Source organism: Heptranchias perlo, chromosome 23 (genome assembly GCF_035084215.1).
Source record: "Heptranchias perlo isolate sHepPer1 chromosome 23, sHepPer1.hap1, whole genome shotgun sequence".
Classification (NCBI taxonomy): domain Eukaryota; kingdom Metazoa; phylum Chordata; class Chondrichthyes; order Hexanchiformes; family Hexanchidae; genus Heptranchias; species Heptranchias perlo.
In genome coordinates this window covers 24,520,091-24,545,401 of record NC_090347.1, presented here as the reverse complement: position 1 = coordinate 24,545,401, position 25,311 = coordinate 24,520,091, and the positions used below count along the sequence as shown (strand labels likewise).

The following is a 25,311-nucleotide window of genomic DNA, read 5'->3' as shown; positions in this document are numbered from 1 at the left end:
TCTTGACAATACTGGTGTCTTAAGATGGAAAGCACCAAAATTGCAGCACTGGAAGCTGTAGCGCCAAGTTTTTATGGGAGCTCTTTGCCCCTGAATTTCACCCGGCAGTAGAGCAGGAAATTTGAATGCATAGGACGCAGACATTAATTCACATGCAATTTACACTGCTGCGCCCTCATCGGGTTCAGTCAAGTGCAACCAACCTAAAAAGCTGTACAGGAAATTCAGCTGCAGTGCTATTCATGTACAGAATAGAGACAAAGGATTAGAACCCATTTTGTCTGGCATAGCACCTGTTTTTCAGGTGCAATTCCGGTGCTAAGACCAGGAAAATCACTCCTTATAGGTCTGTCTGTTTATCCACATCCTTCAGCACTTTCCCATTGAATGTATACTCCTAGTCCTTGTCTTTCCTCCCAAAATGTGTTGTTACACTTCTCCATGTTAAGTTGTATCCACCACCTGTCTGCCTATTTGTTAACTTGCCTATGTCCTTCTGAAGTCTTTTACAGTCCTCCTCACTCTTTGTCAATTCTCCCTACTTTTGTGCCATCAGCAAATTTTGAAATTCATGCTTCATATGCCAAAGTCCAAATCATCTATATATATCAAGAATAAAAGTGGACGCAGCACTTTCATCCCTTCTCCAATCCGAACAACACCCATTAGCCCATACCATTTGTTTCCTGCCCGTCAAATAACTTTATATCCACGTTACGTTTCCTCTTACACTGAACACCTGAATTTTTGTAACAAGACTCGTGTGAGACACTTTATCAAACGCCTTCTGAAAATCCATATTCACTACATCGATTGCATTCCCTTTACCTTTGTCAAACATGGCTTGCTGTTAACAAATCCATGCCGACTGTCTTTGATTAAACCATGCATTTCTAAAACATTTACCAATTTATGTCATGATTTCAGTGTAAATGGAGGCAGCAGACTAAGCAAACACCAAATACCTAAGTTTTTAAACATTTCATGCAATTTTGGAAGCTTTCATTTACATCTTCATGTGTACAATGAATGGTTACTTCTGTGCAGTACTCTTACCGGCATCAGTCTACAACAGTTTTTTCTTGACACCCTATCTATATCCAAGACATGAAATCGTGCTGAATTATAAAAATATTCCTTAAGGAGAAGAAATAGTCACAAATGCCTCCATGTAAACTAGGGTCTCCAAATACAATTATAGTAACTATAGCATTAGGCCTTAGAGAGCTGTTCCTCTTTGTCTTAACTCCCTTTTGCTGATTATACTGTTTACACAGTTCCCTATCCATGTAAGACAGAATGTTCAGCTCAAGCTGAAATATTTATTCATGCTTTGGTCACAAATAAGGCAAAGATATTCAGTAGCTTTAGGCAAACAAAATTGTGCTTCTTTTCCTTAATATGAGCAGAAGGTCTAAAAGGTGATGTAAACATCCGACAGTTAAGACGACAATGAGGGTGAATTTCCTTGGAGATTCTCTCACTCCGCTGCCATAACTTCAGCAGAAGACCCCACTTATGCAGGTGAACTGGGTTTCTCCCACATTTCCACTGAAGTTACAGCGGCAGAAGCTCCCAGGAAATTCATCCTCAATCGGAAGCCCATTTGGTTCACAGAAGTCAGACTCCACCAAACCAATCTATGCTCAGTTCTTAATAGAGGCAAGGAACAACATTATGATTAATCCATGTCAAACTATTAAAAATAGATTCACACTTATTTTAGAACAATAGAAACATAGATGTTTTCAGCACAGAAGGAGGCCATTCGACAACTGTATCTGTGCCAGCTCTTTGCCAGAGCAATCCAGAACTAATCCCACTGATGTGCACTCTTCCCGTAGCCGTGTCTTCCTCTGCTTCAAATATTTATCTAATTTTCCCATAAAAGATGTAACGGTCTCTACCTCAACCATTCCGCATGCACCAAAAACCCTTTGTTTAAAAATTCAAACAACAGCTCTCCTCACTCTTTTTATGAGAATTTTAAATTGATGACCCTTTGTCACTGACTCCCCAAAGAGATTAAATAGTCTTACCCTATTATATATTCATTATATCAAAACCCTACATAATTTTTTTTTAAAACTCTTAAATCTCCCCTATGTTTTCTCTGGTCCAGTGAAAATAGTCTCAGTACCTAAAGTCTCTCCTCATAATTAATTTCCATTCCTGGCACCATCTTGGTAACTCTACATTGTATCTGCTCTATGGCTTTAATGTTTTTTCCATTATGAGGTACCCAAAACTGTATGCCTAACTGTGGCCTAGCCAATATTATTAATTATTTCTTTAGTCTTGTGTTTTTATGTCCCCATTTTTCAATCCCAAAATGCTGTTTGCCTTTTAATGGCTCGATCTGCTTGCACTCACACTTCCAGGAAATGGCAAACTTTGAATCCCAAAGCTTCCCTGTTCATTTACATCCTACAGCGTCTTTCGATTAAGTGCGTACTCCCAGTCCTTGTTTTTCCTCCCAAAATGTATTACCTCATTAAATTATCTACATTAAATTGCATTTGCCACCTGCCTGTCCACTTGCAAACCTGTCTATATTCTTCTAAAGTCTTTTACAGTCCTCCCCAATGTTTTCCAAACTCCCTGCTCTTGCGTTATCAGCAACCTTTGAGATTGTGCTCCTTATGCCCCAGTCCAAATTGTTATAAGGAAAGCAAAAATGGACTCAGCAATGCACTCTGATGTACACCACTTTCAACCCTTTTCCAACTTTTATTCATACTGCTACATTTCCTCTTTTATCATATGCCTGAATTTTTCTAACAAGCCACCTCATTGAATGCCTTCTGAAAATCTCTAGATGCTACACTTACTGCATTCCCTTCATCCAATCACTTCTTCAAAAAAAAGTCTATTAAATTTGTCAAATGTGACTTGCCTTTAAGAAATCCATCCTGGCTATTGTTGGTTAATCCATACAGTTCTAAATGCTCACTAATTTTTATTATGAATTATGGAATCTGAGAATTTGCACACAACTGACACAATTAGCTGGTCTACAGTTAGAGGGCCTGGTGTATTCTCTCTCCCTTCTTGACAAAAGGTGTAACATTGGTTATTATCTAGTCCTATGGCAAAATTGGCAAATTTAAGGAGCATTGGAAAATAGTGGCCAGAGCCTCTGCTATCTCCTCTCTGACCTTTTACAACAGCCTATGGCACATATATCTTTAACAATTGATCCAAAACCTCCTGTAGTACATATACATTCTCACTTACACCATCATCTGTAAAAACCAATGCAAAATATTTATTTACTATCTCTGCCAAACCTTCATCCTCCACAATCTCTGAGCAGTCCCAAACTTTCTCTAACCATTCTTCTATTTTTTTTATACATTATAAAAGCCTTTACTATTTTCTTTGATGTTGTCTGCTAGTTTTTTTCATATTCTCTTTTAGCCCTTCTAATCTCTATTTTCACTTCTCCACAACCCTTTCTATATTCCTCATGAGTATTTTTAGTATTGTTAGCTATAATTTTATCATATGCCTCCCTTTTAAATTTCAGTTTATTATTTGTCTCCCCAACCACCAAACTATATTTAATGTACTCCCTTTTTGTTTCATAGTTAAAATCAGCCGTTTCGTTCCTTTCAGTGCGGGTGGAAAGCTGGTGGTAACATATCAGCCATCCATTATTTATCCGGCCTGATATTCCTTTCCGTTGGATCAGGGGTGTATAACGGGCTACCAATCTGCTACTTCCCATTTGCTTTACATAAAATTACATACGTAGAATATACTGCATAGAAACAGGCCATTTAAAATCACCCCTTTAATGTTCAGAAGCAAGTACTATAACAGCCTGATTTTAAAATACTTACATTAATTTTGTCTTGCTGGCAAAATAATATTCAGTCAGCTACATTAAGCTCTGCACATTGGTTATAGAATTAACAATATAAAAGTAGCCCCACGCAAACCCTGGAATTCATTGTGAAAATTGCTGAAAAATCTAATTGATTGTCTATTGTCCCTGAGCTGTTTTTAACTTCAAACTACATATTGGTCATAAAATACCTGGTATTGTATAACAAATGCCGAACAAAGCTATCTTGAGCACTTGAACAGCTTCCAGACAGTCATTAGCAAACAGTGCTTTCCAAATTGCTACTTTCCTCTGAACTGATTAATTTCCTTTTCCTGAAGGTCTTGTGCTTGTCAAACACCATTCTAACCTATCTGTTGCATAACAGCTGCTGGTTTCTCTGTTGGAGAATAAACAAAACATTATGATGTCGTTCTTCATCATGTGACAGTCATAAATCAATTGTATGAAATAAAGCAGAAAAGCCTGCAGCTTAACATGGTTATTGTTAATATGCCCTATTGAAAATATCATTTTAATAACAAACTATGCTGGGAGTCTTTTATTTCATTAATAAATGGCTGGTAAATTAAAGACACAGTGTAATGTAACATCATATTTCTACTAAAGCTCTTATGGCTTTCAGTACTCATTATTGCAAACCTGTTTTCAATTTTCCATTTGTTTCAACTGAGATGACCCTAATTACTTCTACATTTTAATGCATAAATGTGTTTTATTGCAGATAATTTATACAACACGGTGCAGATCTGAAACAGAGTAAGTGCTTAAAAGATATTGCTACAGGATAATATTCAAATATAATTTGCAGTTACATAAACCAGGTTCAAATGTAAGGTTCAAATGCAGTAGAAGACAATGTTCTTTCCTGCCGTGTTTTTGAGGTGATGAATGAAGAAGGACCAACTGCTATCTAATGAACCAAGAACACTGACATCGTTGTACTTTAAATATACCACGCCACTACCCACTGGGCTCAAAGCACTAAGTGGCAGAATATTAAATTAGAAGCACAGCTTTGTAAAAGTTTGCATATTTTTAATCATAGGATAATATGTATTGAACAGTGCTGCAGGCACCTGCACAATATGCATACCAGTCTGAACCCACTTGACGCAGAAATAAACATCCTTCAATTTACTTGAGTATTTATAATTGATAATTGACCATGGCATCTTTTTTATTACCCATTTTATATAGCAATGAACCAAGTGCAGAAAATGCCTTAGGTACAACAAAAAACAAAGATGCCACTGTTAATAAAAGGTATCTAGATAATCGTGATGATGTTGTGTGACACATACATGTACACATATATTCATAGGTACAAACCTCCATTTTTAGACAAAGCACACTATTCTATTGGTATCACACATTTTCAGGAGTAGGCTATCGATTCAGATCTAAATCTAATATAATGCTGCTGTCTTAAACTGATCTCCAGGTTTTAAAATGAATTAAGTGGTCAGTAAAGTAGATTTGTACTGTGTGTTTCTCTGATACTGGATTCCAAGTGTATTTGTATTATACTGGATGAATTTTGTTTCAAAACTCAATAAAATGCTAATTTAAAAATAAAGACAAGAACATATTTCTGTCCAAAATAACTAAATTGCAATCTTCCTCAGCTTTAACTCTCAGCTTACATCTGTCTCTCTACCTCATGTGACTAAAATGTACACTTTCCCAATCAGTTTTGCTCTCTTCCCTGATCAGAAACAGTAAATTTCTCCCCCCTTCCCCTGATGAACCAATGTAAACATTCTAAATCCAAATGAAATTAAAATAGTTGTGAACTTATAACAAATTGCTTAATTTCTGATTGATTTAGATTTTCATTCCTGCTCAGCACCCAGTTGTGTGAGCAGTGTGCTACTCCACCAAGACTCCCTGGCTGAGAATTAGCAAACTCCATCCAGGGAGGGTAGGTGAATTTAAATAGGAATAAAGATGGAAATTTAAACTTAACAACTCCTAGATGAGAGGCTACTGTTTGTGCATCTAGATACCCAAAAATGTGGAGATTTATAAAAACATATAAAGAATTTTAAATAGCGGTTAGTCACTTACAGACATCAACTTTTAGTTGGCAGGGTGAGCCTATGGGCATTGGGCTCTTTTCCAATGCTCAGGCTATTTCAAGATGTGATAGATAATGCTAGTTTTCCCCCAGGTACAAGGCCACCTAGCAGGTTCTTAGCTCTTAATTAAACTCTTAATTAAACTAGCATCAGGCACCTTTAGTCCTGTGTAGGATATGCACAGTTTGATAAATGCAAGCTCAGTATTATAAGAACTCCCTCAACTGAATTTTGGTATTAGGTTCCTTTTTTTAATTCAATGCCTGTGTGAAAACCCTGCAACTGGCCTTGTAAACGCTTACCCTTGTAAAGATCAATTCTGAGCCATGCACGGGAACATCTTAACCTTTGTAGTACTGTGCTGGACCACGCGCAACGACATAAATGATGTGCAGAGTACTGGGTCTCCAAGTCCATTTTTAACCAGGTCTTTCTGGCAACTAGTCTTAGCGAATCCAGCATTTACTCTGGGGTCGCCAGTGGCTGCACAAGACTTGCACATCAGAAACCGATGGTTTTAGCCTCCAACTAAGCCAACTTATGCATAGCAAGGTCCCACATCCAGCAAAAAGATAAATGAAAAATAGTCTGTTTTAAGTGCTGTTGATTGAGGGATAAATGGCCAGGACAGTAAAAGAATACACCTAGTCTTCTTCAAATTGTGCCATGGGATCTTTTACATCTATCTGAACACCGAGACGGGGCCTTAGTTTAGCTTCTGATCTGAAAGACAGCATCTCTGACAATACAACATTCCCTCAGTACAGTACTGAAGTGCCAACCTAGATTATGTGTTGGAGTCCTGGGGTGGGACATGTACCCACAACCTTCTGAGGCAAGAGTGCTACCACTGAGCCAAGCCTGACACCAAATTTATAATTTAATTGTAAATCAACAAGGAAAAGAAGGCTTATTGATGTAGCTTATTTGTGCCATTTAAAAGTTCAGCCGGTGAGCTGTCAGCTAGTGCATCTGAACAATAATTATATATCAACAATAAATATGAATAGCTGGGGTATCATTTGCAAGTAAATAGCTTGCTTTATATGGAGATGTTTATATCTTCAAAGCCAGGATGTGCATAAAAACAGTAATGTTCATTTACTGTATATCATAACTGCTCTTAATCAGTTGTCATAAATAATCTTCAAGGCAGCTTCCTCTTGCTGAAAGTATCATAATATAAATGTACCCAGCTGTCTCATAAACCTTGATGATCGAGCAATAGCCAGCTTTGCTTTTATTCACACTGAAAGGGCAGTGATACGAAGCAGCAAAGTTACTTTGAGAAAACAGCTGCAAATATGCATGTTACTATTTGCTCTTATTACCAAGTCATGATTCTCTCAGGAACTCTAAGTGACTATGAAGATCCTTTTATCTAACCAACGTTCCATGCATATACAAATAGGTTTATTGATTTGATACACATTAGAATAGGAAATTGTATTTCAATTGATGATCATGCAGCTACTCAACTAACAAAAATGTTTGTGGCTAATTAGAAATGTTCCTTACTGGTATATGAAAAATCTTGAATACATAGGAATCAGAGAAGTCTTTGTATGGAATAACCTGAATTTAAAATTAGGCTGGCTGCCGGGTGCAAAACCCGAAAACCGTCCCCCCCTTCCCTGTTCCCTTCCTGGCTCCATGCTAAAATTTACCCCCATGTGTGCATTCATCAAGGGGGCAATTTTAACCCTACCTGCCCACCAGAATCCAAGCAGGTGGGCTGGAAAGCCATTAGGATCCTGCTGTTTTGCAATTTTAATCTGCTGTCCTGAGCAGGCAACAAGAACACTCACCTGAAGCCAGCGGGGTCCTTCTTTACATATATTGTTGGATCCTGAAGATCCGACTACAATTTTAACTCAGGCATGTGCTGGGAAGCCGTTGCAGCTTTGCCGCCAGAAGAGGCAGGTAAAGGTAAGTGTTTTTCTTTCCTTTGTGGGGTCAGGAAGAGCAGACCAATTAATTACTTTCGAAGTTTAATAATGGGAGCTAATTTGTGCAAATCAAGATCCCACAAGTGGTAAACAAAAAGAACAGAAAATACTGGAAGCAGCATCTGTGGAGAGAGGACGGTAGCGTTAATGTTTTAGGTTGATGACCTTTTGTCAGAACCCCAGAATAGTTCATCTGTTTTTGGTGGAGTTGCTCATGGGTGAAATGTTGACCAAGGCATCAGGAGACCCGACTCTTTTTTGAATAATGCCATGGGACAGATGGGACCTTGGTTTAACATCTCATCCAAAAGACAGCATCTCTGACAACGCAGCATTCCTTCAGTGCTCACTGAAGTGTCAGCCTAGATTATGTATTGAAGCCCGAGACTGGGTCTTAAACTCACAATCTTCTGACTCAGAATGGTGAGTGCTTCCAACTGAGACTTAACTGTCAGGTGAACAAACCGTTGCCCCAGATGGCTTAACCTCAAGACATCACTGGGAAAAGGCACATACATTGTCAGACTGCAGAGCAACATCTGATTGGTCCTTGCAAAACAGACGGACATACCCAGGCTAAGGAAATGCAGTGTCATTGGTGGCCTCTGATGTTCTGAGATACTCAACTATGCCGTGTTCTCCCTTAGCAAGAGTCTCAAAGCACAATATATAAAACCAGCCAATCTGCTACACCAAGCTTTCCAGCTACACACATGAATAATTTCCATTCTTTTGCATGCTATTGAATTGTTTAACATTAATACTTTAATATTGATGATCCAAAAATTCATTCAGTTAGTAGCTGAGCCATACAAAATGGGAAAATCCCAGGTTCAATGCACGCTGGCCTCAGCCAGGACGGCAGTAGAAATGCTTTGGTTGGGTTCAATGTCCCCAGGTTAGAGAGATTAACGTCCACCAGGGTTGCCACTCCTGATCACTATCTAGTGATTCCTGCTGGAAATGTGCTTGCATGAGCATTGGGTGAGTCAAGGATTGGGCTCCATTGTGGTGCCCCCCACCCCCCCACCACCATGTTATGAAACCCTCCCAACACTCAGTGTCAAGTCTCCTGCTTAAATAATGGCTACTTGAATAAGGTGCCCTGTACCATCATTTGAGTAAGGAGGGGAAGTTTGTATAAAAAGCTATGGATGTAAACAGGAGCTCTTTAATAAAATAAGTCCAGTTGCAAAGATGTTTGGCAAAGAAGAAAGGCTGCAAGGTTGTTTCATATTTCCTAAGTTTTGGGCTATTGATTCTCAGTACAAAAATCTATTCGAAATATATAGATTACATCAAAGCTACACTAACTACAGACTGCGTACTGCTGGGCCTTGAAGCTCCCCATTCTCTTTTCTATGAAGGGATTGTTCTCCTTAGAACAAAGAAAGTTAAGGGGAGATTTAATAGAGGTGTTCAAAATTATGAGGGGTTTTGATAGAGTAGATAAGGAGAACTGTTTCCACAAGCAGGAAGGTTGATAACCAAAGGATGCAGATGTAAGATAATTGGAGGAAAAAAAACAGGGTGAGGGGAGAGATGAGGAGAATTTTTTTTAAAACTCAGCGAGTTGTCATGATCTGGAACGCACTACCTGAAAGGATGGTGGAAGCAGATTCAATAGTAACTTTCAAAAATATGTGGATGTATACATAGAAAGGAAAAATTTGCTGGACAATGGGGAAAGAGCAGGGGAATGGGACTAATTGGATAGTTCTTTCAAAGAGTGCGATGGGCTGAATGGCCTCCTCCTGTGCTGTATGATTCTATGTGAAGAACTTCAGAGGCTGGTAGTTATCATTTTCCTTTTCGTGAATAAATAAAAAACAGAATTTAGCAAAAATGGTGACAAAATAGTGTTGAATTTATATGGATCAGAATCTACACAGACTAATGCCACATAATTCAAAAAAATAGTAAACAATTTTACAACACCAAGTTATAGTCCAGCAATTTTATTTTAAATTCACAAGCTTTCGGAGATTTTCTCCTTCCTCAGGCAAACATTTGCCTGAGGAAGGAGAAAATCTCCGAAAGCTTGTGAATTTAAAATAAAATTGCTGGACTATAACTTGGTGTTGTAAAATTGTTTACAATTGTCAACCCCAGTCCATCACCGGCATCTCCACATCAAAAAAATAGGGCACTTCTCACTAAACCATCTAAACAGTTGTGGGATTATAGAACACACAGAAGCATCAGATATCAGCAACCTTCACTGATCTCCAGGAACGATTGTTAAAAACTCCCACATGCACAGAATCAGCTTACTATTCTGCTCACACAGGATTTTAATTCCAATTTTTCTGTTGATTTTCAATCTTTCCTGCTGCAAAAATGAAAAGATCCCAAGGGAGATTTCTAACACTTCAATGGGCTGAAAGCACAATCTATGCATTTGCATAACATGGATATGCTTCTAGCAAATTTCATTGTCCTCTGAAAATGTTCAAGGTGGCTCAGACTTTTTCAGAATCTAAGCACAGCAATTACTAAAAAAAAGTATTCCATAAAAGCAGGTAACACTGTGGTTCACCATCTTGGGACATCACCACATACCATCACAGAGTGGTGATTCACCACGTCAGAGTTTCTGATTTCAGATTCACTGCTGAGAGATTGGGAATGACTTTGGGATGTGGGCAACACTGGGAAAGGAGTATTTATTGCCCAGCCCTAGTTGCCTCAAGTACATTAAGAGTCAACCATGTAGTGTGATATTGGAGTCAAATGTAGGGGTGGCAGATTCTGTTCCCTGAAGGACATTAGTGAACCAGTTAAGTTTTTAAAACAATCTGTGGCAGCCCGCAAATGAGCAGGTTTGTTGAATTCAATTTCACAGTAAACAGTGACCTGTAGTAATTACTGAGCCTTTTGTCCTATGAAGTTTCTGTAACATTTCGCCATTGCTGGCCCATTCTTTAAGTCAAATGATGCCAATTCAGTCTTGACAATGTAAAAGTGCTCACACAAGCATATCCTACAGAAATTTACCATTGAACACGAGAAGAACTGAACAGAGTAGAAGAGTCTACATTTACCAAACCTACCAAGTTTCACTTGATTGAAATTAATTAATTAATGGTGAAAAATATGACCTAAATCTATGAATTTTAAATCACTAAAACTACGCTGACAGCTTCATTAATTTCAGTCACATTATCTCTTTTTTAAACTTTCCTTTGTCACAAAATACTTGCTGTACATATCGATTTGGGGTTTTTAAAACAAGAAATTTATAGCCCTTTGACTAATGCAAAAGCTTCTGGTTGTTGAATTTATAAACAGAGTAGCATCAGCGATATCCTGGGAGTTTACTTCATGTGTACCTCAATGGGCAGAGGACTTGAATTCTAAAACATTATGCTGTTCATTAATTCATCACTTGTAAGAGTTATTTGTGCCCCAGCTTTTGTCCAGAAATTTAAAGCTGGTTTCTGATATATCTTATGACAATGTGAAGTGTTTGCATAAGTTAGGTTACTACCCTTTTATGATAAATTAATTTAAAAGCATAAATAATTTTCTCTAAATCGCTTGAATAAATAAAAAAAGACAATGTTGTTCGGAGACTTGGGTCTAGGATCAATTGCCATTGAAGTGGCATCTAGAAATGTAGGCACGATCTGTGATAGGCCGCTTAAAATGCACTCGTGGTGATGTATAAATTAAATTTGGATCCCAGCATTCTTGTCATTTTCTGCACTTTATTCTCTGTATATAGAGAAATTTTTATGTATTAACTTCCAGAACCATTGCATTAATTTACATGTTTTGAATCCAAATTGCCTCTGGGTGAATTCTATTTCCCTCTAAGACTCTTGTAGGCTGGAGCAAATATATACAATTTATAACTCTGAAATTGAATATAATTGTATTATTTATGCTCCCATCTGAAAATGAAAGGGCATCTTTCTGAAAACGGAAGGTTAAGAGTTTTTTTTGGAATAAATACATTCTAACTAAGTCAGCAAATTCATGAGGCAATGTCACCTGTTTAGAATATATTCAATCCAATTTTGCATATTCCTGGATGTCAACAGTTACAGGGAAACTAAACTTCCTCTTGAAATAATGTCCAAGGTGATTCTCCTGATTTCATGATACTGATTCACCTACCTCCGTGCTAAAGTCATCAGAAACACATCTAATTTGTTATATCGTAAATGGTTAGAACAGTCTATAATCTGTGAGTAACAATTTACATATATCAGGGCATTGTCAGGAATATGTCAAGATAGCATGTGCAGTGAAATTCCCTCATATGTAAATATTTAGGATCTGAAAAAACATTTGGACATATTGCACATAAATAAATCAACACAACCTGATTTAACTGGCGATCTCTACTCTATTTAAAAGAAGATGAATCTCAATGTTTTTATTCATTCACAAACATAAGGGTCAGTTTTTGTCTTCACTGCCTGGGTGGTAATCTGGTGGAGCAGATCACCGGCCATTTAGGAACCGGCCCCAGCCTGGCGGGCGGTCATTTCTCCCAGATTACCACTCAGGCGGTGGAGATGAAAATTTATCCCATAAACCCTGTAAAATGTTGTGAGTTATGTGCTGCTGTGAAGAGAAATCTATCTCCCAGCTGAAGAAAACAATTGCTTCTCCATCATTCAGTGTATTCTGTGCATTGATCTATAACAGCAGCACAATTACACATGCTTTGGTTTTTTTATATATAGTTTCCCAAAGATTTTAGGCTCATGAAGAAATGCAAAATGTTACTTTTCGTCAAGACTGCAAATGTATATGGATTGTTTAGTTGTTAAAAATTAAGCTTACTTCTCTTTTTGAGATTTTTAACCATAATATGCTGACAACAATTCGCATTAATATAGTATTTTTAATATAGAAATGTCCCAAGGCACTTCAGAGGCGAAAGGGAAAAAATGGATGCCAAGCCAAAGGAAGGGATACTGGGAAAAGTGATCTAAAGCTTGGTCGTGGAAGTACATTTAAGCATGGTCTTAAAGGAGGTGGAGAAGCGGGATTAGGAATTGAACCTGCGACGTTCGACCCACCCCGCCCCCTGCTGTGATATTCCCCCCCCCCCCCCCCTCCACTGTGATGTTCAATCCCCCCCAGCGTTGTTTGATTCCCCCCACCCAGCATTGTTCGATTGCCCCCCCGCAGCGTTGTTCGATTGCCCCCCTCCCCCCGAAGTTCAATTCCAGCCCCCATGACCAATGTCCGACACCCACACCACCCGCGCTGTCGGACTTACCTCCAATCCTGTGAATCTGGCTGGCTGTCCGCGAGAAACCTGTTGAAAAAATTTAAACCAGGTCCGACTGTAAAAATCATCAGGATCTGCGGAAAACCCTCACTTCTGGGTTTCCCGTCTGCAAATCCTTGCCCCCGCTTTCTTCCCACCTCGGAGTTATTATTGGGGCCGATACAAAACTAGGTGAGATCGTAAGTTGTGAGGAGGATGCAAAGAGGCTTCAAGGTGATTTAGACAAGTTGCGTGAGTGGGTAAATACATGGCAGATGGAGTATAATATGGGTAAATGTGAAGTTATCCACTTCGGAAGGAAAAACAGAAAGGCAGAGTATTATTTAAATGGTGATAGATTGAGGAATGTTGATGTACAAAAGGGACCTGGATGTCCTTGTACACCAGTCACAGAAAGCAAATATGCAGGTGCAGCAAGCAGTTAGGATGGCAAATGGTATGTTGGCCTTCATTGTAAGAGGATTTGAGTATAGGAGCAAGGATGTCTTACTGCAGTTATACAGGGCCTTGGTGAGACCACACCTGGAGTATTGTGTGCAGTTTTGGTCTCCTTACCCAAGAAAGGATATACTTGCCATAGAGGGAGTGCAGCGAAGGTTCACCAGACTGATTCCTGGGATGACAGGACTGTCATATGAGGAGAGATTGAGTTGACTCGGCCTGTATTCACTCGAGTTTAGAAGAATGAGAGGGGATCGCATTGAAACATATAAAATTCTGACAGGGCTAGACAGGCTGTTTCCCCTGGCTTGGGGGTCCAGAATGAGGGGTCACAGTCTCAGGATACGGGGTAGGACATTTAGGAATGAGGAGGAGAAATTTCTTCACTCAGAAGGCAGTAAACCTGTGGAATTCTCTACCACAGAAGGCTGTGGAGGCCAAGTCACTGAATATATTTAAGAAGGAGCTAGATAGATTTCTAGACACAAAAGGCATCAAGGGATATGGGGAGAGAGCGGGAATATGGTACTGAGATAGAAGATCAGCCATGATCATATTGAATAGCGGAGCAGGCTCGAAGGGCCGAATGGCCTACTCCTGCTCCTATTTTCTACGTTTCTATGTTTTGAATCCATTTACATTAACATGTGCGTTTGTAAAAAAAGAGAAAATATTTGCCAATCGCTGTCATAAAAGACAATGCTCTTTTGAAATGAGGAGGTATTAAGGCCCAGTATTGCAACGCTCTTAAGATCTTATCAGCCTCTTGAAGATGCAATTAAAGAAGATGTATGAAATATTCTTTCCAACACATTGGGTATCCTCAAACAGTCAAAATGTGGACATTTGAAATTGGGAGTCAACAAGTATGAACCTACTCCAGAATTTACATTATGAACTCCAATATTGAGTTGATTTAGTGCCTTATTTCTTATTCACACATATCACTGCTGAAAGATTGCCAAAAAACATTACAATCTTGGTGCTCTTAACTTCTTGATAACAGCAATTAAATTGGAACAATACTCTTCTGTGAAATGATTTAGCCAAACATGGCTGGCACCTGCATTCTGCTTGGATAGCCATTTCTGTCAACACAAGAGAATTAGCAATTATACTCATATATAGTAATTTAAAGTAATTGGCAGCTGTGTTCCCATATCATAGTGACAATAATCCTCATTATTTACCTTAGCACTTTTCTTCAAATCGGAACATTCTTCCACAGATCCTTCCAAGTGCAACAGATTATTGACAGCGTGTTGACCTCCCTTACGGTTGCTTCCCACTGCTGGATTACTGGACCCTCTATTTTGTCATAACCCATAAAGGACACTACTCCAATCACTTTCCCTGTCTGCAATGGTGTCATCCATGAACCAGGCCTTCTGATGCCTTAGCATCTCCATAAGCACTCCAATTTGATTCATATCTATTAAAGAGGTTAACAGGTGTGTTGACACCATCATTGCACATTCTCTTGTTTGCCTGCTTAGTTGTGCATTAATTCTAACACAGCCTGACTCTAAGATTGCACAATTGTGTAAAACTATACACTTCTGTGAATGAACTTAAAACAAGAGAAAAAAATATTTATTATTTAATGCACAAGAGTAAATTAACACCCTATAGATAAATACTGTATATGAGTACCCTTCTCCTTTCAAAAAGTCTGAAATTTGCACAAAACTAAAAATATTTAAAAATTAAAGTGCCAACAATTTTTTTAAATAAAGGCAAGACCTAAAACTGATATCTGCTTATGAAATAAACACAATCAGAGCACTGCTGTAAACACCATATCCAAATGATTATGTATCTTCTTTAAAACCAGAATGTCACATCCTGTACAAAACAAATCTTCACTTAGTATGGTTGAAAATACGGATGTTGATATAATTTTTTTTTACTGTTCTATTATATTGAAACAATGGGTTATGCACTTTATATTACAAGTAGAAGGTACATTGAGACTAATTGGGTAATTGGAAAAGGCTTTAAATTTTAATGGATAACAAAGAAAATTAATTTGATGTCAAATAGCAATGAAATGTTTTACTGATGGTCAGAATGACATATTTAAATATTTACTATTAATGTCACTGGATATGACTAAATCTCAATTTGATTAATCTGTAACAGGTCAAGATCAAGAACTCCCACACTACTGAGAGAGTCATTCTTTGTCATTTTCATTAGTTGCTTGGAGCAGGGATGCAGTGAAACTTTTTATTACCTCTAATGCCCTCAAGTCCCTAATTTCGCACTCATACTGCTGGAAATTACAATTGGGACGACTCCAGATTGCAAACAGTCTGTTTAATAAAACTAGTTGCATTAAGATTAATGATTGACAAATGATTGCTTTGTAGCAATGGGAGCGAATACTGAACGGATAAGACAACCATCCTTAAGCACTGAACGCAAAGGGCAAGTACTTGCATAAATTCAGAGAAGTTCAGATTTGGCTTTCAAGGGTCAATAATTTGCTGTCTGCATTTTATGGTCACAACTAAACAAGCTTCTGGCAAGAAAATCAGGTGCTCATTTGGTATACAAGTCCAGTGGTAGCAGGTTGTAACTATGCTCCTTACAATAGTCAAAAACACTCTAGGAGGGAGGACTGCGGGAAGAATTTTACTCCCATGTAGTTGTAGAACAGTTTCACTTGCACCATAAATAAGAATAGCTAGCATTAGGATTAATCACAGCTACAGATATAAAACAAGTCTAATAGAACAATTTCACCCGCTCTAATGAGCAGGGTGGGAATATATATCAAAAGCACCAAATGTTTGAAATCTGAAACAGAAACAAAAAATGCTAGAAACATTCAGCAGGTCAGTCAGAATCTGTGGAGTGAACAGGCAAGTTAATGTTTCAGATACAGATCAGGTCTGATGAAGGGTTCATACCTAAAATGTTAACTTGGCTGTAATCCAGGGGGGAAATGAGAAGAGTTTTCACCCCCCTCCATTGTTCAGTCCCTACTCACCTACTGCTATAACTCATCTGATGCCCTTTGCCACTTTTACAAATTCCAGTTTGCTGACCCCAACGGTCTTCTTTTCATTATGGACATACAATCTCGCTAAACTTTAATTCCTCACCAGGATGGCCTGCGGGCCTCCCACTACTTCCTTGAACAAAGGCCCAACTAATCCTATTCATGACCCTCTTCCACTTGGCTGCACTTCTTCTCACATTGAACAACTTTTCCTTTACATCCATTCACTTTCTCCAGATCAACGGTGCTGCTATGGGAACCCACGTAGGTTCTAGATATACCTGCCATTTTGTAGCATATGTTGACCATGCATTGTTCCAGGCCTACTCAATCCTCTCTTTGATCACTTTTTTTCTATTACACTGATGACTGTGTTGGTGCTGCTTCTTGCTTTCACCTGATGTAAAGAATTTCATTAAATAAAGCAGGTCTGACAAAGTTTCCATAATTGAAATGTTAATTCATCTGTTCTCTGTACAGATGCTGACTAACTTGCTGAGAGTGTTTCTAGCATTTTCTGTTTTTGTTTAGGAATATATATCATTTGGACTTCCAAACAGAATGCTGCTTAATGTAAGCAAACGTTCTCTAATAAAGTAATTTCACCTATGCTAAGAAGCTTGAGTAAGGATCACCACAAGCCTGCATGGCTCCCTCCCCCACTGGTCTAACAGGAATCAAGTGGAATCATCACCAGCATGAGTTGATGTAATCACTATAGTAAGCAGGGATTGGACAGAAACATCCCAACTACATATAGCTGCATGTACCCTGCACCCACCCCCACCCCCACCCGCCAAGATTTTTAAAATTAAAACAGATTTCAAGTAATTGAAATAATTTGAAACACACAGTCGTGTTGTGGTATCAGTCATAGTCACAACCACAGCTGGGCACTTTTGTCCCCCTAGCTTGTTGAATAACTGTTCTGACATTAATCACTCTCAACATTCTTTTCAGAATTAATAAATTACCGTTGGGGTCAATCCGTGGCATTTTAATTATCCTCAGTTTCAAACAACTGGCAGCTGTAATTCTGATTAGTTTGGTTGGTTTTGATAGACTTTAGATGACTCTTGATTCATGGCCTTTATATCTATCTCTGAAGTATTAATTGTGTGCTTGCTTACTCAAGGCTGTTCCCAACTTAAAGCATCTGCAGAAATTATACTGCTGGCTCCGGCAACTTTCCTAACATCTAGTTATGTTCCGTTTTCATTGTGTAATTAGTGGTTGAGTAATATGATGCCTTTACAAGACTGAAGCCATTTAAAATAACAAAGAAATTGAATTCAATATCAGACTGAATGTGAGATGGCATTTTTCCATGACCATGGAATTAAGGGGAAATTAGTTTCTTCTGAAGGTCAAAACATTTCTTTTGTCCACATTACAATAACATTTGTATTTAGAATGAAGATAGTTTTGAAATGTACAATGTCCATCAACAGAAATGTACCACAGAAATTTGACCTACATGCCCAATTCAGCAAGGTGTGCTCCCTGAATGCAAGGGTGCAGTCTGACCTATATTAAGTACTGCTCCACATCTGAGCTAACTGAGGAAGCAGAAAATAATTGTAAAGCCGTGGAGCCAAACTAGTAGTGAAAGGCAAACTACCTGCTTTTTAATCACACTTCAATCTGTATAGTACAAAAAAGATGATCTGGAAGCAGAGAAAGAATAGAATGGTCATCAAAGCCATTAATCTCAACGTGGGACTATACTGAAGAGCTTTCAAAAATAAAATCAAAAGACGAATAATTTCAAGAAACTACAATACAAATTGATCCCCGTTATGGCCCACTGGGCCAAACATCAATTCAGTATGATGCTTTCTTTTGGCCCCGAGGATGGCCTCACAGGTTTGTTGATGAGCACTGGACTTGTCAATCACTGGTTGTAGCCCAGAGAAATTCTTTTAACCATGATTGACAACAGTCTTTAGGCGACAGAAAAGTTATTCACATTATTTTTGTGTAATTGTGAACCCTTAAAGATGAACATGTAAAAAATAAGTAAGGGAAGCCAGTGGTTGTATAAGAAGCAAGAATATTCAACTAGCTATCACCCTTTAAACAAGGCCATCGCCACTCATCTGTCACCGCCTTTGTGATGCAGTTGTCAAAGTTGAGTTCCATTACTGGTGATAGTATGTAATAATATTTAATCTTAAATATTTTCCATACTTTGAGAAATGCCCTGGCACCAAAATAGAAGATTGGAATGTAGTAAGGACCAGTGAAGAGAAATGCAAAGGAAATATCTGGTATGTGAAGATTCCTTTAATAAAAGCAAGAATAAAGTAAAAAGGAACATTCATTTATGCTGTGGGGTCTATCCTTGTTTGAAGGGAAATGAAGGCAGCTTGTAGATGTGTTAGAGCCACATCAACTTTCTATCTTGGCGTAAATGTAATTAAATTATTGAAATCCTGTAGCAAGTCATTAGCATGAGAGTATAAGGAAGAAACAAGATAGTGAATGTAAATGGAAAAGAGGCAATGAGATGAAACCTAAAAATCAGGAAGTCTATTTATAGACTAAAAGCTGTACTTTCTAAAATGCTTATCTTGCAATGAAAGCAAACTTTAAGTAATGCAAAAATGTTACCCTCATATTGAATTCCTAAAAAAAATACTAAATTTCCAAGTGAAAGAATATTAAATAATTGTCAATTTGAACAGTTTTATGAGTTTTACACCAAAATAGGAGTTCAGAGAAAGGGAAAGTACAGCTTCTTAATTGTGTAACATTGGGACCAGTGACATTTAGACAATTAAATTGGATATTCAATTAAGCAATTTCCTTCAGGATGAATGGCGGATTGGTGCATTAATATGCTGTACACAGAGTGAGAAGCAAAGGGTTCTTTTCCCTGTGATGCCTCACTTGGTGAGTTCCTGACCTTAACCAGGCCTCAGGGATGATACTGAGCAGAGATGAGGTAATTCCCTCAAGGAAGAAAGAAAACATTTATTTTTAAATCATGATGAGTCAACTAAAATCATCTTGGTGGATTTTTATTTCCAATTTCCAGCATCCGCAGTATTTTGCTTTTGTCATCTTGCTGGATCTTTTTGCAGCTTATTTAGTAGCATTGACAGACATCAGTCTCTGTCAAGGAACGCTATGTGATGGGAGACATAAAGAGGCAGGATAAAATAAAGAACATGGAGGGGGACAAAATGGATTAGTCCGATACCGCTGGCCCTAGGAATAAATTAAATACAAGTTGCGCTTTTGGTTTTCTGTCTGCAAACGAATGAGCACATTTCAAGAACTTTCCAGGATAGCAGGTCAATAATGTCCTGTTTAGTAGCTGAAAAACAACTATAACTTTTTTATACTCTCAAACATTGTAATTAATCATTCTCCATTCAAGGCCAGAGTTTCAATTAAGCTACAGCAACACTCATAAATTTCAGGTGAATTTATCTCTGGCGTCTCTAGCTTCATTAAAAAGATAACACCATCTGGCGCATGTTATTGTTGGAGAGGCATTGGACACTTGCCTGCTTTCCATCACTGTCTTCTTAATCAATAATTGGGTTCCAATGAACTCCAACTCATCAAAATTAACAAATCCAATGTTATCAAGATTTAACCCAAATTCCAATCTACAGACTAAGGGAAAATGCATCTCTTTTCTCTAATTTGTGGCTTTTGCTCATCTCTGTGTCTATAAGATTGAACATAAGTTCATGTACCAACTTATTGGGGATATTACAGCCTGTCTAGAAAATCATGTAGATGATTTTAATCATATGCTGTTAAATCTGCTACACAATTCATTTTGAAATAAAGATCCACTCCTTCATCCTAAGGGCTTTTAGTGTGATATTGCTCAGCAGAGATAGCTCTTGTGGTGTGGGAAGCATTGAGAAAAATTTAGTGACATTCTTTCCTCAAGTTCTTCCATTTCTGCCATTTATTGATAGTCATTTAGTGTTTGAAGGCTTTCCTACTTTAGTAAATTCATAAATAAAGAAACTGGATATATAGATAGAAACAACAAAAATGTGTACTGGGTTATCAAGGTTTTCTGATTACAAAAGTCAGATTAGCAAATCCCTATCACACATCTAATGATGTCCTATGATTCCAGGGGATCAATACGCTAAAGATCAATGCTCCACTTGGTTAATTACCTGGTAAAAGGGAAAGTGAGGATATATCATAACTTTAGGCACACTGTATATGTATAATTAACAATGACAAAGAAGAGAAAAACTGCCACACGTTATACTTAAAAATATTTAACAATTTGTGGAACTGAGCTTTAGAACCTGAAACGTGTTATGAAATGTGGCAAATAAATCGCACTCCATTCATTTTTCAATTGGAGCCGTAACTTTAGAAGAAACTTGTGTTTCTCAAAGGAAGGAAAAGAAAATCAGAGGAAAGAGTCACACTTGGACAATCATTGGTACTTCTTGGCAGCCATCCACAGAGGGTGCTGGCAGTCGTCTGGAAGCAGGCACATGCCCACGATCTGCGCAACAGAGGTGTTAACCTTTTATACCTCGCTCAGTTTCATCATTACTACTACTATCACTCCTCCTCTGAACCTTCCTATCTTGTTCCTTCTAAAGTTCAAGTGCGATGCCACAAGCTGTTCCTCCTTCTTATATCCCCACTATGTTAAAATCAAAAGTCTTTCCACGGTATCTCAACCTTACCTTCTTTGTACAATTTTCAGACTTTCAAAACCCAAACATAGCATAATCTGAACACTAATAATAATGCTTGTATTTATACAGTTCCGTTCCCATGTTGAAATGTCTGAAAACACAAACAGGGCATCCATCTAGCTATGTGTCTCACAAAACAATAAGATGGATGATCAGTTAATCTGTTTTTTGTTTGTAGTACTAGTTGAAGGAGGAATGTTGGACAGAATACCAGAAGAACTCTTCTTCAAACAGGATCTTGACACTTTCGTGTACCACTAGAATAGGTAATAGGTTTGACATCCCCTCCAAGGATCAGCACCTCCAATAGTACTGCTGTATATATCAATAGATTATGAGCGCAAACCCTACTGTGGGATTTGAACCAATGACCTTTTGACCCAGAAGTAAGAATGCTATCGCAGACTGATGTAAATCAGGAATTTGTCTATCAGTTTTGCTTTTACTCTATTCCGTTTCCACGGTGTGCTGCATTATAGGCCTTGTCCTTTCACCTTGATTCTAAGAAAGGCCAAGTAGGCCAAAGACATGGCCAATTTAACAAAGCAAATCACACAAAGTATATATTTTAACAAAAAGATACGTAATAATTCTTTAACCCTCTCAGAAATCTATTAGAAATTTAATTTTTGTGACTACAACAAATATCAGTAAAATGGAAGAAAGTGGCATAAGAATAATTATGTAAAAACACTCAAATAATAATTGCACATTTATACACAATGAGAAATTGGGCACAGCCTCTGTTGTTGTTACTTTCGTTTCTGTTGATCGGGTTTGTACTCAAACATGGCGTGCTTCTCACTGAGCCTGATCAACAATGAAGCATACCCATTCAGAGTTGCAGTTTCCTGAGTTACTGAATTATTAGCAGAGCCCAAGCTCTCTGTGAGTTTCCATAGCAACCGTCTGAAATGCAGCTGGGATCTGTAAACCAGGGCAACATTTATTTGTTAGCTTTTGTCTGCTTTGTCATGACATTGGTTTAATTATTCCCTGTTATACCAAATCTCGGAGATTCCATTTGTCTTTTGAGTGTTACTTGCAAAAACAAAACAAAAAATCCATTAAAACACACTGGAACATTAAGAAGTCACGACATATTGGAGAGTGCAACAACAAACTACTTGAAAACCTGAAAGCCTTCCTTCATTTTCCAATTATTCACATTCTCATTGCACTGAGATTTTTAATTAAAGTGCTACCCTCCATTTTAAATGTCTGAAAAATTGCAATATGGAAAGCTTTCGTTATTACTAGTTCTTATTGCTTTGCATTCTGGTTATTTCCTGGCAACAGTGGAGTGTCATGAATCTAAGTTTGCGGCTTTATAGATATGATCAAGATCCTAGATAAGAAACCATTTCTAATTAATTTGAAAAACACTAGATTTAATAGAATAACTTGTTTCATATGTTACGTGTAAGAATAATATTCCAATTGAACCTCTAGTATGTTGTTGATCTGTCTGATATCTAACACTTGAATTGCTTATATACCTGTCATATCGGTCCACAGTGGCACAGCCCAGCTTCCTCTCAAGTTTATGGAGTGTTCCCATTCTATAGACATCTTACAGTGGAGAAGACCAGTTGTTTATTTGTAGGCTAGCTTCTTAAATGGATTTATTTCAGTACTAATTAATAAAACACCATAAAATGGCAACTGAGCAAAAGTAACCCTGTTTGCTGTAAGCTGTTTCTTTTCTCACAAGGATTAGAAGAGTTTCAAAGAAAAAATGGGGAGGACTTAATGTAATGCCAAACACAATAATTGGCTTGAATTCATTTCTCACCCAAGTGTAAACCCATGGTGCCTTACTTAAAATATGGTTTGCTAACTCGACTACTCCTGAGGTGCTCCCCTAGTGGCCTTAGCAAAACCAATGGAAGGCTCCTGTAGCTCAGAGTCATAGAATGATACAGCATAGGAGGCTACCATTCGGCCCATCATGCTTGTGCCGGCTGTTTGAAAGAACTATCCAATTAGTCTTACTGCACTGCTCTTTCCCTGTAGCCCTTCAAATTTTTCCCCTTCAAGTATTTATCCATTTCCCTTTTGAAAATTATTGAATCTGTTTCCACCACCCTTTTAGGCAGTGTATTCCAGATCATCATAACTCGCTGTGTAAAAAATATTTCCTCGTCACCTCTGGTTCTTTTGCCAATTACCTTAAATTTGTGTCCTCTGGTTACCAACCCTTCTGCCACTGGAAACAGTTTCTCCTTATTTACTCTATCAAAACCCTTCATGATTTTGAACACCTCTACAAATCTTCCCTTAACTTTCTCTGCTCTAAGGAGAAGAACTCAGATTCTCTAGTCTCTCCACGTAACGGAGGTCCTTTATCCCTGGTACCATTCTAGTAAATCTCCACCACCTTCTCTAAGGCCTTGACATCCTTCCTAAAGTTTGATGCCCAGAATTGGCCACAATACCGCTTGGCAGGACTTAAATTATCTGTGAGTGAGGCAAGCAGTTTTGTTTTCATAGTTGGACCGATGAAGTCTTCATCCTTGTCCTGAACAGCAGAGAGAGCTGGGAGTGGACCTCGCCCTTTGGCAAGCTGTCTCCTGGGCCACCAGTACCTGCTACTGCTCCCCTGTGCTGGGTGTTTCACTACGTGCAGAACCCTCTAACCCATGTGGAATGCCCATCTCTGTGCTGGTGTTTGGGAGGGTTGGAGCAAGTGACGGTGCATCCTCAAGAGGAATGACCTCTTCCAAGGTGTCTTCTTCAAGAAGTTCTTGCTTCTGAGAAGCGCACAGAGGAAAGAAAAAAGGGACAAGAGTTAGAAAGGCTCTGAGAAACTGGACATTAGCAGGTGACAGTCTTCAGGATGCAGCTTGAAGTTGTCAAGTTTGCTGAATATTTGCTGAGGTGAATGAAGGGCTACGAATAATATACAGACACCCTGCTTAGATTAGCCACCAGCCTCATCTTCCCCAATGCTCATGGCCTTGCCCAGGCCACTAATCTCCAGGGCTTCGTGCTTCGCTTGGGTGAGAGCTATGATGTTGGGTGCTCCTTCCCTTGCGTTGCTCCTTTCCCTTACACTGTATTGTATTTTGTCCTGCAGAAAGAGAGAGCGAGAGTAAGGGAGCGACTGTGAAAAGGTAAACGGAGAGCTTGTGCTTATAGTGCATGTGCTGAGAGCTGGAGAAGAAGCATGGTGGAATGAGGATGGATGTAAAGCTGTGCGTGGAATGTGAAGTTAAGAGGAGTGCTGGTTGTGCAAGTGCTAGGGTGCGAGAAGAAAATTCTGTTAGTGTATGGTGTGAAGAAAATGAAGAGAAGTGTGTTTGGAATGGGAAAGAGGTGCTACAACAGCGTGCCCTTGTGATTGTATATTGAAGGATGTGATACAGAGAAGGGAATTGTTGAGAGTGCAAGTGTTGTTGAGAGAGGTGGGGAGATGAAAAGCTGTACTCACCCTTGCTGCTCTTGTGAGGTCAGTAAACCACTTCCTACACTGAAGCCAGGTCCTGGGGGTGATGCTGCTGTCATTGACCCTGTCAGCTACCTCAGTTCAGGCCTGCTGGATAGTATCCCTGGGGAACAGTACCTCCCTCCTTGCATTGGCCACTTCCATGAGGACCTCTAGAGAGGCATCAGAAAATCTAGGGGCAGCTCTCCAACTCATTAGTCCCACCAAAATTGTATCTACAGTGGTGAAACAAATTCTGAAAACAGGGAATTCCTGTTTTAAATAGGCTTTGGGATGCCCACTGGAAATTGCGCAGAGAAAGTGGGTATGCTGCCTGTTTCCCAATGCAATCAGGTCAATCATATTAATATGACGTTCGGGAGTTAAAATCGACTGGGCCTCACACTTGTGACGACATGGAGGCTTCCCACTCGCATTGCCCCCCACCCCAAGTTAAAATCGGCCCTTGAGTATTTTTACTTTCTTTACAAAAGACTTTTGCAGAGACAACGTGAGAATATTTGGTGTTAATGCATGATCAGGTAGAAAACAGCAATGAAATAAATGACCAGATAATCTGTTTTAGTCATGTCGCTTGAGGGATAAATGTT

The 25,311-nt window shown here is 38.6% G+C and overlaps 1 long non-coding RNA gene across 2 annotated transcripts in view; it reads right to left on the bottom strand.

The window, feature by feature from the left end:
• The window catches only part of LOC137341395 (uncharacterized), a 118,541-nt gene that overhangs the window by 58,611 nt on the left and 34,619 nt on the right, over positions 1-25,311 (bottom strand). The window contains exon 4 of one of the 2 annotated variants that reach the window (XR_010967025.1): positions 23,955-24,026. The exons of the other annotated variant lie outside the window; for it this stretch is intronic. This is a non-coding gene — a long non-coding RNA (uncharacterized lncRNA). Of the gene's footprint in view, positions 1-23,954; positions 24,027-25,311 lie in introns of those variants that run through there. 2 annotated transcript variants of the gene reach the window in all.